General features: G+C 41.3%; 1 long non-coding RNA gene across 1 annotated transcript; it reads right to left on the reverse strand.

Annotated features, from left to right (window-relative positions):
* Window positions 1-9458: 9458 nt before the first annotated feature.
* Window positions 9459-13553, reverse strand: LOC137164098 (uncharacterized). Its single transcript, XR_010922939.1, has 3 exons — window positions 13429-13553; window positions 12405-12438; window positions 9459-10415 (listed from the first exon to the last, which is right to left on the reverse strand). It is a non-coding gene; the product is annotated as an uncharacterized lncRNA (long non-coding RNA).
* Window positions 13554-13590: the final 37 nt, after the last annotated feature.

The raw sequence follows: 13590 nt of genomic DNA on the forward strand, positions 1-13590 counted from the left end.
AAGGGGCCATAGAAGATGGACCCAATGTGAAGAGGAACATCAGAGTGTCAGCAAATCTGTGGCTCCTCAATAGTGTTCTGTAATGTCAGACGGAAGGAATACCACGTCCAAGGGTTGGCAATACTGGGACTGATGGGAGACAACCCCTTCCAATAGCCTTCTGAGTTCAGCGGCAGGGCGGGTACCCAAATTCTGCTGAGAAGTGAACCTCTAGGCCAAGATTTTCAGAAGTAAGAGGCTCTAGCCAGACTGCTAAATCCCTCTTTATGCATCTAACCAGGTGGTCTGGTTTTCAAAAGCACAAGGGTGTCTTTTCTCCATTTGGCACTCTGGCAGAAACAATCACTGGCCATGGGTCTTTGTTTGCCAGCTCGGGGCTCCAGGCTTTTCAGACACAGTATGGGCTCCATTGACAAAGTGGGAAGTCATGTGCAATGTCATGTGCAGCAAGCGATGCTTTATTAAGCACAGGTTGGCCTACTGCATGCTATAGAGGGGGCTGTAGATTTCTTTCATCGAAGAAAGAAGTGATGATCTCCATTAGCAGGAGTCCCAGGGACGGGAATGGATCAGAGTCACGAGTTGTGCCATGGATTTCATGCCAAGTGATTATTGGGTCAAACTGTGGACTGGATTCAAAGCCCACCAGTCAATGGGAGCCTTTCTGTTGACTTCAGGGCCTGATCAAAAGCCTGCTCTGATATTAATGGACTAGAGCTGGCAGTTCCACAGAGGCCATCTCAGTGTGAGGCACCTCCACTATAGACCAACAATTCCTTGCAGTAAGCGCTACCAGATTCTGCAGTACACCAGAGACATTCCAGTGTAAGCACCATTCCTCTATATAGCAGAGTGCAGTGTTTTACAACACTTGTAAGATAACCCCAGCTCAGCTCCTCCTTAGAAAGAAAAGGGAAAAAAAGATCAATACCACTGGTCACAGTTCATATAGGGGGAGCCTTGCCTACACACACAACTGTTGTGTTTGCTCCTGAAAACTACAGGCAATGATAACCAAGGGAGATAGAAAAGAACACCACACAGAAACACACAATCATACTGCTTGGATCCTGGTAATAATGGCAAAAAGGACATAAGGGAAAAGTCTAGCTGTGCATTAGAAAAGGAAATACATACTAAGCTCCTAAAGGCAAAGTTTTCTTTATTTGTGTCTTATACATTGCCACGCACAGCATCGACACTTCACCAATACAGAATAATGTAATCACATTATTTAATAATTGAAAAATCCTCCTTCTACAATGCCTATTTCAACTGCACAAAATTAGATAGTGGACACACCCTTAGTAGATACACACTGACTTCCATGGCACTAACAACAATTTACACAAGCTGATGATCTGGCCCATAGTTTTACTATATCTCTACTTGGAATTTCAGGTAGATAAACATTCAGAATCCAAACATCCTCTTCCGCGTCTAAGAAGTCAATCGGGTGAGATTTTGATTTTTCTTAAGCTGAACTTCTAAAAACCTTCCTATTATCCCCCACAACAAAATAAATAAAAGTCTCTCTCTGAAAGTTCACATGGTACATACATTAGTTGGACACAGGACTGATGTTGTACAATTTTCCAGAAGGCAGAAATTAAATGTATAAAGCATATCCTTTACTGGATAATGAGCACGATCTTTAAAATAAACAAAACAGCAACCAAATCCAACTCAAAAGGAAGCCCAGAACAGTCATAATTCAAATTATTCTTCTTCACTGCGGTAAACATCCGCAACTCAATCCAAAAAGCTACTACAAATATAAAAAGGCAGTGGCTTTCATGTGCCTAAATTTTGCAAAATAATCTCTGTGGGCAGACTGCTGCATACATATGAACTCCTAGAGGTTCTTTGGGGCAAGGACAATCTTTTTTTTTTCTGGGTTTGTACAGCGTCTAGCACAATGGAATCCTTTGCCATGACTGGGACTCCAAAGTGCTACCACAATACAAATAGATCACTATTATTATTACTGATATGCACCCTGTGCAATCCCTTTGCTTACCACAGTACTGCATGGGGTTTAAGTCAACACAGAATACAGCCCTAAGAGAGCCAAGAGACATGTGCTGTAGGTCATATATGCTGTATATAGGAGGCTGCCTGGGAGGATCATCTTGAAGAATTGGACCCTTTGATGTGTGTTTCATTCTAAATATCATTTTCTGTCCTCACACAAGGAAAGTAAGGAAATGATCTGATCATATGATCCTTGGACCTTGATAACCTTTTCCCCAGTATGAGGAGAAAAAAAATCAGTTTCCACTATATCTTCAAAAAAAAGTCATAGAATTGTAGGACTGGAAGGGACCTCAAGAGGTCTTCTAGTCCCGTTCCATGCACTCAAGGCAGGACTAAGTATTATCTAGACCATCCGTGACAGGTGTTTGTCTAACCTGCTCTTAAAAATCTCCAGTGATGGAAATTCCACAACCTTCCTGGGCACTTTATTCCAGTGCTTAACTACCCTGATAGTTAGGAAGTTTTTCCTAATGTCCAACCTGAACTGCCCTTGCAGCAATTTAAGCCCATTGCTTCTTGCTCTTATCCTCAGAGGTCAAAGAGAGCAATTTTTCTCCCTCCTCCTTGTAACAATCTTTTATGTACTTGAAAACTGTTATCATGTCCCCCCCTCAGTCTTCTCTTCTCCAGGCTAAACAAACCCAGGTTTGTTTGTTTTTTTCAATTTTCCCTCCTAGGTCATGTTTTCTAGACCTTTAATAATTTTTGTTGCTCTTTGCTGGACTTTCTCCAACTTGTCCACATCTTTCCTGACACACAGCATCCAGAACTGGACCCAATCCTCCAGCTGAGGCCTAATCAGAACTAATCAGAACAGAGCGGAAGAATTACTTCTCATGACTTGCTTACAACGCTCCTATCAGCAAGTCCCAGCAAGACATCCAATAGAGTACACAAGTCTCCATAGGAGGCTCAGAACTCCATTATGGATTTTGTTAGCATTTTCTGAATTCACCATTCCTAATAGACCATGACCCAGTTTCCACCATTTGCCCTGCTAGCTTAATTGTCAAGGTTTTCCTCTTCCGTGAGTAAAACATCAGTTCCTTCGCATTTCCCCAAAGACTTCCCATGTCTTAGACATCTCAACTGTGTCTTTAATGTCTTTCAAATCTGAGAGGATGGGAATTTGCTGTGCCTTGGTACAGTAGCCCTATTATCCTGCTCTAACTCTTCAGCCACATCCTCAGTAGGGGTAAATCAGCAAAGCACCATTGGCTTCAATAGAAAGCAACACAGGGCAGGTACAGAAACATGCTGGCTAAATAAATAGAGCAGCATGGCAATGGCCATTGCTAGCACCTTTGCTTAAACCCTATCATCCTCATTCAGAACCCATTGTAGGCAGTGGAAAAATGCCCATTGCCATCACTGAGCCTTGGAATGGCCCCCTTGCTAAGGAATCATCCAATTCAATTCTCTTTGACCCTTCTCATGGCTAGCTACGTGTAAGATTCCACCTACGCATCCAATCCTCTTTATCTAGAATAGTTCTCTCAGGTTTAAACATTCAGCCTCCACTTGAGATTATATGACGCTCAAAGGAAAGAGAGAAACAAACCCCCTAAAGCCCACAGAACAACATTGATTCAATCCTTTGGTGATAAAAGATATGATTTGTTGAGCTGATTACTTCTCCATTGTGTGGTTGCACTAAGATATGGAAAGATCAGCAGTAGGGGGAGGGATTTTCCCCACCTGGTTTCCTTTCATGTGGGCTACTGATTAAAAAAAAATCTATTCTGTATCTTTGCCTTTCAAGAGCATCATAATCACCAGGCTTTCTGCTGGTTTGCAGAGCTGGGTGGAGTAACACCATTACTCAGGTAATGGATCCTCTGATGTTTAGGTCCAGTTGATGAGAGGCGCCCTCTGGACCACCAGCTCACAAAGATGGATTGCTTTCCACCTGACATGGCAATCAGGTCTTCCACTAGTAGTATGATTTACTGGTGTTGTCAGGAAAGGGCACTTGCTGATAGAGAGGTCAACATCTTTTGGCCCCACAGCTGCTTTGCTGTCAGGGGCATGCTTTGGAAAAATCTGGTTCCCTGAATCCTGTCCATTGCCTTTTGACACACTCCTGCTGAACTAGATTCTCTCCAAAGTCACACACAGTATGGTCCAATTTCATGTTTGCAGGAAGTTGGCCTTCTTGTGGTTTGTTTGGTTGACTCCCTTCCTCACCCCCACTGTTCTGTTTGATAGCAACTTGTGCATTTGTTTGCATTAGTATGCCTAACATCCCACTGGAGACCATAACCTGGGTTACATCATGAGCATTCCTCGTTTTCCTGCCAAAGAAAACAAAGCAGAAATATACCCTTCCCTGCTACTACAAGGTCAGATAACCCAAGCGTTGTCTTGTTGTGGTTACTTTAAAAATCCAATAAGGAACTTTACAGTTTTTAAATGAAAGGGCATGAAATAGTTCCATCCGCTTCCTTGTGGACCAGTTTCTGTTCTCTTTACTTACGGTGAGCAGTATCTTATTCTGCATGATGTTATTAATAATACTGCTTGTGCAGCATGGTACTTCTCCATATGAATAAGAACAGCATAGATCTAGCTCTAGGTAAATAATACGTAAAATTTAAAAGCAGGTAACTCAGTAGGATGACAATTTTCTACCAAGTAGAAGATCTGTGTTTGCAAATAAAAATGTTACACCAATCAACACTGCACAGAATTATGTTTTGCTATACCTAAAGGCGGATTGCACAAGCTCTCTGAGACGTCATTTTGCTGACCCAAAATACACTCTTGGGTGTGATGCCTAATGCAGCAGCTCACCCTCTCACTTCAACTGCTGGTATGAGATGATGAACTTGGGGGCAGGGAGCAAAAAAACAAAAAAGCTTACAAATGGATCCCCTTACGGGGTGCAGTCTCACTCATTATTGCCACAGGAGGGTGGAGCTGCTTTCCATTAGCTAGCACTGGCAGGTGTGTGTGAGTCTGCACGGAGTTTCCTGATGCCGTCAGAAATCTGTTATTCTAGTATAGTAGTTTTTTTCTTCAATGCTGTTTGCTTTTTTTACTTCCTTCCAGACAAACCCTAGCCCTCCAGCTGCTTGGCTAAAGAGTTTAGCTGCACATGTTTGTCTGTGACTTCTGGTATTTGTCTCACAGGAGGTTTTACAGATGAGCATCAGTTTCTGCTGTTAAAAATGTAAAGCTGAGGCCCAGCTTGTGGGGCAAAGCAAGGGAATAAGGGCGCGTACTGCAACTCCTGATCCCCCACCCAGATGTTTGTGTTAGAAATATGAGCTTTGCTGAAGGAGTGGTGAGCATAAATGCAAATGTATTTATTAGGAATACTAGTGGTAAGGAGAGTTTATTCTGGGGGTCTGATCCTGGAAGGTACTGAGAAGCTCCAGGGTTTCCTGAGCCCCTTCAGGTCTCACTGATTTAACTGGAGGTGGCGATACTTGGGCGCCTCCAGGGATGCTCAGCACTTTAAGGTCTGAGGCCTTTTTTGCGCAATAAGCAACAGTCACAGTAGGACAGCAGCAGCCATGAGCTAAGAAGCAGAGTCACATTGCCACATTCCATCTAAACTGCATCAAAACAATGTAATATCGGGCTGTTAAGAAGGCACTCCTGTCTTAATAGTACCCACCATCACCAGCTAAAGAAACAGATCTTAAGATAGTTAAAAAAAACCCTTTGTTTGATAGCATTCTGTCTGATAAGACATATCTTAACAGCTGTGACTATGAAATCTATACTTCTCTATTGTTTATCTGTATGGTTTCCATCTGATTCTTTGATTGTTTCTGTCTGTTGCATAACTAATTTTGAAGATTTAAATCAACTAAGTTGGGAGGGTATGATTGGTTAAAGGATTGTTTCATAATGGGCTAGGATTGGTGAAAAAAACTGTTTTGAGGGACTTTAGTTTAAAATGATTGGTTAAAATGATTGAGCTAAGCAGGACTCAAGTTTATATAAACTGAGGTCCAACTAAAAGGGAGTTCCTGGGAACCTAACTCCAGGACACAGCCCAAGATCAGAGCTGCCAGACCTCAATACTCTGCCAACCACATCGTGCAGAAGCTGGAGTCCCGGACAACCTGATTCTGACTGGCCACCAGGAAAAGTTCATCTGCCTTATTGGGAGTGGTGAGCACTGTATGCTTAGCGCGGGTATTCTGTTTTGGTAACTGTTAATAAATAGAGGTTATGGATATTACTGTGTAAGGCTCTTTCACTGGTAAAAGCCCTGTAAACCCACAGAAGATTATGCTCTGAACCCTAGGGATGGGAGAAATGTGGGTCCTTAAATTAACCAGGTTAAATTAAATTTAAATTAAATTTAAAATTAAAATTAATTTAAATTAAATTTAAATTAACCTAAACCCTAAGAACTGGGTAAGGGTGGGGTGCCTAAATTAACTGGGTTACGCCTTGAGCCCATAGATGGATAAAGGTGGGGTGCCCTAGAGTGTGTGGGTAGCAAGCACCTTGCAGGATCTTGCCCTTAATGAGTTCAGTGAAGTTTAAAGGTGCTGGATGGACCATCCCAGAGAAGGAAGTCCTTAGTTTATCCAAAGCACGGGCATAACGCATAACGGGCATAATCCGTGGGGATTGCAGATTTCCACACAACACATGTCCAATGTGCCTCAGTCGTGGTTTAGAGGGTCTGCTTTGTGGAGCGAGGCTAATACAGACCCTATGCTTATTCCATTCAACTATTGACCTGTCTGTTGAGATGATCAGCAGTGGCATCACTTAATGCCAATGGCTATGGTGGTCATCCTCTCCTCACCAATGAGTGGGAAGTAGCTCCTTTCTGACCCCCTAAATCATGAGGTTTGAATGCTCATGTTCTTCATTATTTCCTTCACCTTGCAGAATGACAAGAGTTACGGATTATCTTTAAGTCATCTAGACCTCCCTTTTGCAAAAAATGAAGACCCACACAGTCTCAATCATTTCCTGGGGCAATGAACAACACAGGTTGATTAAGAGCTGTGCAAAGAAAGATGTCCTTTTGTTTGTGCTAAATCCATAGCTCTTTCATTTCATTGAGCTTCCCTCTGTTCTTACAGAGCTCTATCCTGCAAGCTGCTGAACACTCTGGAGAGGTGCTGAGACCCACCACTACTGCAGATGTCAAGCTATTGAGCTATCTGATGGAGCTCTTTCCACATCTACGACCTTCTACAACAGCTGAGCTCTTTGGGAACAACGTCACACGATATTCCCTGCACGCACATGTGCTTCCAGAAGAATTCAGCTTTTGAGAGTTGGAGAGGGATTTCTCCAAGTTGGAGAGGGATTTCTCAGCCCACCCATTTCTAGGTGACCATCTTCAGGACAAAGTGCAAGACCTAACTCTGCCTTCAGGGAGGAGAAGATTGTAAAATCATCAATAGCTAATGCCAGGCACCCCCTCTACCATTAGGAGTGGTAGAAAAGAACCACTTCATTTCTTTCAAGATGCTAAGCTTCCACAGTGATGAGCGTGGTATAAACATATAGCTAGACAGACAAAGAGTTAGATGGATAGTCCGACAATCAGAGAATACTATCTTTGGAGCCCATCTGTTATATGAGAACTTTGAAGATATTTTTCATCCATGTGGCAGTTATCCAAATAAAATTTAATCTATCATCGTAAAAATGGCGAATGGTGCCATGTACAAACCAAATAAAGAAACACTGTATCTGTGGGAAAATGTTCTTGCTGAATACTTTTTGATTTTTTCATAGAATCTTGCTAATTCTCATTTAGCTAATCGATAAATTCAGTAATACTCTTCAAAAACTGATGGTTAAACTCAACTCCCGGAAAGGTGCAGTGGAAGAGTATTATCATGAGATCTCATATTACTAAGACTTTACTACTTTTAAAAAGATATATTACAGTCCATTCATTAGTATGCAATGAGGTAGTACTGTAAATTATTAAAACTAAACTACACTTGTCAAAATAAATGAAGTTCAGTTTGTGAGACAGAGCCCTTGATTACTTTTTTAAATTCAGATTTTTTTTACTTACTTGATACTTCACAAAATTCAATAATCTGCCACAGATTAGTGCCAATCATTGGTGCAAATTAGCGAGGCTCTATTGTAGTCCGATTTACAAATGAGCACATGGACGTACAATTTTTAAAGCCCTATAAATGCAAGTTGCCTCTGGGTTTGGGTCAAATCCTGATCCCAGTGAAGTCAATAGCAAAACTCCCATTGATTTCAATTGCAGATGGTCAAACACCACAGTGATTGACACAGTACAAGACCACTTAAATTGTAAGCTCTTTGATGCAGATGTCATGTTTTCAATATGTGTTTACGTAGTGTCTAGCACAATGAGGCCTTGATCTTTACTGGGGCCGCTTGGTGCTACTGCAATCAAAATATTAAATGGTAATAATAATAAAGAAATAGAATTACATGGTATGGCATGCCATGGGAGAAGAAGCAGGAACTTGTTTGATGGCCTTATCATAAAGGAGCACAGATTCTGTCACAGCCTGGAATGGAGCAGTCAGTGCACTGGTTAGCAATGCATGCAAAATATAAAACATAGGGGAAAACATCTCAAAAGTCATAGAAAGTGTAAGCACAGAAATAAGAGATAGGAGCACAGGAATTGCCATTCTGGATCAAATCTGAGATCCATCTAGTCCAATATCATGCCTCAGACAGTGGCCCGCAATAGATAAGTAAGCTGCCAGGGACAAAGAAATAATTGCTACATACAATTACAATATTTGCACGTACTGCATATAGACACTATTGCATACAGAGGAATGTAGGGTAGAGACAACTGACTCTTCACTGACATCATTGATTCACAAAAATTGCCTAATCTCTCACCTCCCTTGCCTTCTATGCACAACACATAAACCACTGCAAATAATAGCATTTTGCAAACCTTACACTTTTACAACGTGGCAACTGCAGTTTGCAATGAGCATCTCAACACTGCAGGGCCAAATCCTCCACTCGCCTAAATCAGTTTCACTCCATTGAACACAGTAATGCCCATAGCTGGCCCACTTTACTGTATTTGGCGATTGTGTAGTTTCAAATGTCCCCAGAGGAGGCATGAGTTCCTTCTTTTCTTCCAAAGCATGATATTTCTGCTATTATTTATGCAGATGTTACAGTACTTCATGACTTTTGCATGCTATTGTCCATTGTTCCAACCCTGATTCTTTCTTTTGGAATTGTTGTTGACTTCAAACAGATCTTCTATATTTCCTTCTGGCTTTTGTAACAGTTTTATAATCAATCCTGTTGATAATCTGATATGTTTTTATATATATTGCGCCCTATTTGGCAGGAAATCTAGTCTTACTTCTGCAATTTGTTGTTGATTGTGATCTGAAACATCAGTTCATAAATACAAGTGTTAAATCACTTTTTAAAATATAACAAAAAACATTTAATTTACTGCGAGAACTTTTATTGCTATTTATTGGCAGGATAATTATTTGGATCTTTTTTATTTTCAAATGAGATCATGTCAGTAGAGAGAGAACATTAAATTACATGGGTTACTTGATACAGGAAAAGAAATGTGCTTGTATCTTAAAGGGTTGCAATAAATTACTCTCTTTTCAGCAATTTGGGTAAACTTGATACACAGAGTTATTTTTTAAAATCAAAAACTACTGTTACTTATCTACTTTCACATGTTCATAAATCGCTCTAGTGGCAATGTTCAATTTTCAATGTTTATTTAAAAAATAAAAAATATTGAAAGTCAGAAAATGCTACAAGAGCTACTTGCTAAACTCTGAAAGTATGTAGCAAATCAACAGGGTCTGATGCTGCGATCCTTAAACAGAACTTCTATTCAATTCAACAGGGATTTTGGCTGGAAAAAAAACCTACTGGAGTGGGCCCTAAATATACCAGAAGGCAAAATGCCAACATGAACGCAACATCAAGTGTGACTGTCTTAAAGTGCCTTTTAAAAATCATTTTTAGTTGCAAGTTTAAGAGTGTTATGTATCTGTTGATTGCCATATAAAATGACCCAGAAGTTAAAGACAAATTAATGATGCACTGTGGGACTGATCAAAATACTTCCATTTCGTTAGGTGCCACGATTGTTCACAGGTTCAATGTTGGAGATAAAGTTAGTGGAGAGACAGCCACATGTATCATTGTCATGTCTGCACCAACAGGCACTGGCCAAACTTGGTGAGGTCTCAGCTCAAATCCTTCACTCCTGCATAGTGACAGAGGTGTTTGGAGAGGTTGAAGTTCTTCAAGGGGCTATGGGGGGGCTTCTATTAAACTTCCTCCTCTCTTAATCCACTTCTCTCGCCTGTCATTTGTCCAGTCTTCCAACCCATGCTCCCTTCCTAATCACCACTGTCAATAACTTCTGATGTGCTGAGGCCTGTATCCTAAGGTAGCCAAGGAAACAAAAGTCCAAGTCAGTCTGTTATGTAAAACTATTTGTAAAAATCAGCAAAAGCTGGAGACCAATAGACTGGGACAAACTGGAATGAACTGTGAGGAGAGGTCTTCAGTGCTCCTGGTAAAGTCATCGGTTGGCATGACAAGAAGCTGAAAGAGTATAAAAATGGGAGGAAATGTGTTTTAATTGGTTAATATTAATGGAATGAGGTGGCCAGGCCTTCTTGAACATTGTTTACCTTGGGGACACTAAACGGGAGCAACAGGATTAGCCTGGAAGAAACAAGTTTTACCATCATGGCTCCAACCTCCACTGTCTTATGGAACCCTAGCAACCACCCTGACGCTCTTGGGCCTTCATTGTCCTGGTCCTGAAAGGCCTCCTGTCCAGACCAGGCCAGAGAGCATGAACCAGATGACATCACCACCTTTAGCTAACTCCTGAACACCTGCAATGTGAGAGTTGAGTTCCTGCTTTCACTCCTTCCTTCATCTATCATGTTCCTTCCCATCGTATTTCTCCTCGTCTACCTCCCTCTCTGTTTGCCTCGGTCTAATATGTCTCTGGTTTAGCCAACAAGACATCCACACCTCTTGCAACACTGCTCTGAGCCTGTGACAAGAAACGCAGGTGAAGGCAATGCCTTAAGCAGCCTGATGCTGATAAAAGTTTGCCAAGGTTTGGAGTGGATAAGACCCTGTGCTGGGCCTGTGTTTCCTCAGCAGCAAGATTGTACATGAGAGTCAGCACCAGAGACAGAAGCTGCATTTTCCATCTTTGTTGCTCTCTTTTTTCTCTCCTTCTGTGTGTGTGTGTGTCTTGTTTTGTCTTAAAGAAAACAGGACCAGACTCCAATAACAAGAGAGCCAGACCATCTGAACTAACCTTTTCTCCCCCCCTGTCACGGAGAGGTTTCTCTCTACAGCTAACGGGAGTCTCCTCTCTCTAAAAGAGCTCACCGTTGACTCCAAAGCTAACTCTTGGCCCATCTCTATTTTCCCTTCCTCAAAGTTTTTGCAGAAGTTACTCCCCCTCCCTCATCACTCCCACCGCCTTTCCTACATCAATACACTGGGCTAATTTCTCTTTGAGTATTGGTCTGGCCATAGCAAATAAATCATTCTTCTGCAGAGAGTTAATAAACTTTTTCCCAACTGATGATGGCTCCTTCTGCCTTCTCATTCTCCTTGACCACCCAGGCTTCCACACTGCTGTCCACAGTTCTGTCCTCTTGGACCAACTGTAGATGTGAAGATGTTATTCATTTCATTTTTGCCTATCAAACTGCTCTTTCTGTATCTCTGGCAATGGTTGACCCTTGTGCCAAGATCCATCATGCATGATGTCCCACACGGCTCATTCTCTAGCATCAGTTCTCTATTCTCTCCCTTGATTACTGTATTTCATCCTTTAACATTGCCGTAGTTGTTCTGATGATTGTACAAATGAACCGTGTACAGTGCATTGACTTGTGACAACTGAAATGACTCTGCCTGCCTGGACCAAGTTAACTTTTTTCAGCTAAATGTCTCAAAGGCAAGAAGTGGGAGGAAAAGAAGCATCCTGTCTTTTATATCTCTCCCCTCCTGAAGTCCATTCCATTTGCCTTCATGGTCCGTAATCTCGGCACTATCCCGGACTCTGTGTGGCTGCCACAAACCTACCTCTGATGCACAATGGGTTTACACTGAAGTGCAACTTGAATCTAAAGAGCAGGACACATACCTCAAAGTGAAGTCCAAGATCCATCGGCATACTTGCATATTCATTACTGCATCTACATTTGCATGCCCAGTCCTAACTGGATATCCACATCAGGGATTTTGACACATCAGTATGTATTTAGATGCCTTCATTTCATCTATTCAGTTAACGTGGACAAATGCAATAAGTGTGCACTCAAAAGCAAGCACACAAATGCATGGGCCGAAAATGTGTGCAGATCTAGGATCTCATTGTATAAAGAAAATCTGACCTTTAACCTCTCTGCAGCTCCAGGCAATCCCCATCTGCAAAATAATAATTGTAAATAATTACCACTCTGTAAATGTGGGTTTTGATTAATGTCAGTAAAATACTTTCTAATTCTCAAATGAAGTATTTATACTGTATTAAAAAGAGGTCAATCAACTCAATATCAACTATGTTTTTTGTAAAAGCTGCCTGCTCTTGAAAAAGGGACTTTTTGGGCCTGAAGGCTTATGCATTTTTAATGTATTTGTTCATCCAGTAAAATTTATCACACTACTTTCTCCTTTCTTTAAGACTTCCATTGACTTCACTGGGTTTGGCTCAAGCTCCTATGGAACCGATGATACAACTGATCGCTGATACCCTGTAAATTCTCCAAAGCCATTAACTTGGTATATCACTGCTGTGATACTCCAACATCTTTAGTATAAGCAGCTGCTGCTCAATGCTTTTCTTCTGTTTGAAGTGACTGGTTTTGGACAACAGATTACTGACTAACTGGGCTGCATTTAGAAAACTCTCACTGTAGACTGAGTAGGAATTGGTTTAGTGCCCTTAAAGAGCTTGGCTTAGTGCATGGAGCTCAGACATTCTCACGACCCAATTCCTATTTAAGGACTTTTCCAGCTATTTAAAGGGCAAGAATGAAAAAAATAAAGGCTTGAAATTAATTGTGTGGATGACATATATGCACCAAATATTCAGTTTCTTCTAGAAGATGAAATGTTAACTATGCTTAGGATCATAGTCAGGGATTCCATGACTTTCTTTTTTTCTCCAGTAGATGCTGGAAAACTAGAATTCCCAATTAGGGGTTACAAAAAGTCACTGATAAGTAAGTAGTTTAAATCCTTTAAAAATAAAACAAGAAAGCAGCATTCCAGCAAGTTTCTCATACAAATGGAGTGGAGAACTGGGCCAAAATAAAGAAAGCCCTATAATGGTAAACCTTTTTTTAAACTGGAGCTAAACCACTTCACTTAAAGAAAGGAGAAGAAAAGCAGCTGAGTATCTTACGATCAACAAACCTAGAGGCTGAAGCCACCAGTAACGAAAATACAGGAAACTCTAGTCTCCGGTGATAAACAGAGTCGCAACAACACAGGATGCATGCAGGGCAGCTCCTTGGGCCAAAGGGACGGGAAAGGCAAACAGTCTCTGCTCTTTTGTTTTAACATCTGATGTGTGTC

The sequence above is a fragment of the Emydura macquarii genome, unplaced genomic scaffold (assembly GCF_026122565.2).
Source record: "Emydura macquarii macquarii isolate MOO-44397 ecotype Brisbane River unplaced genomic scaffold, CSIRO-AGI_Emac_v2 contig_2676, whole genome shotgun sequence".
NCBI lineage: Eukaryota > Metazoa > Chordata > Testudines > Chelidae > Emydura > Emydura macquarii.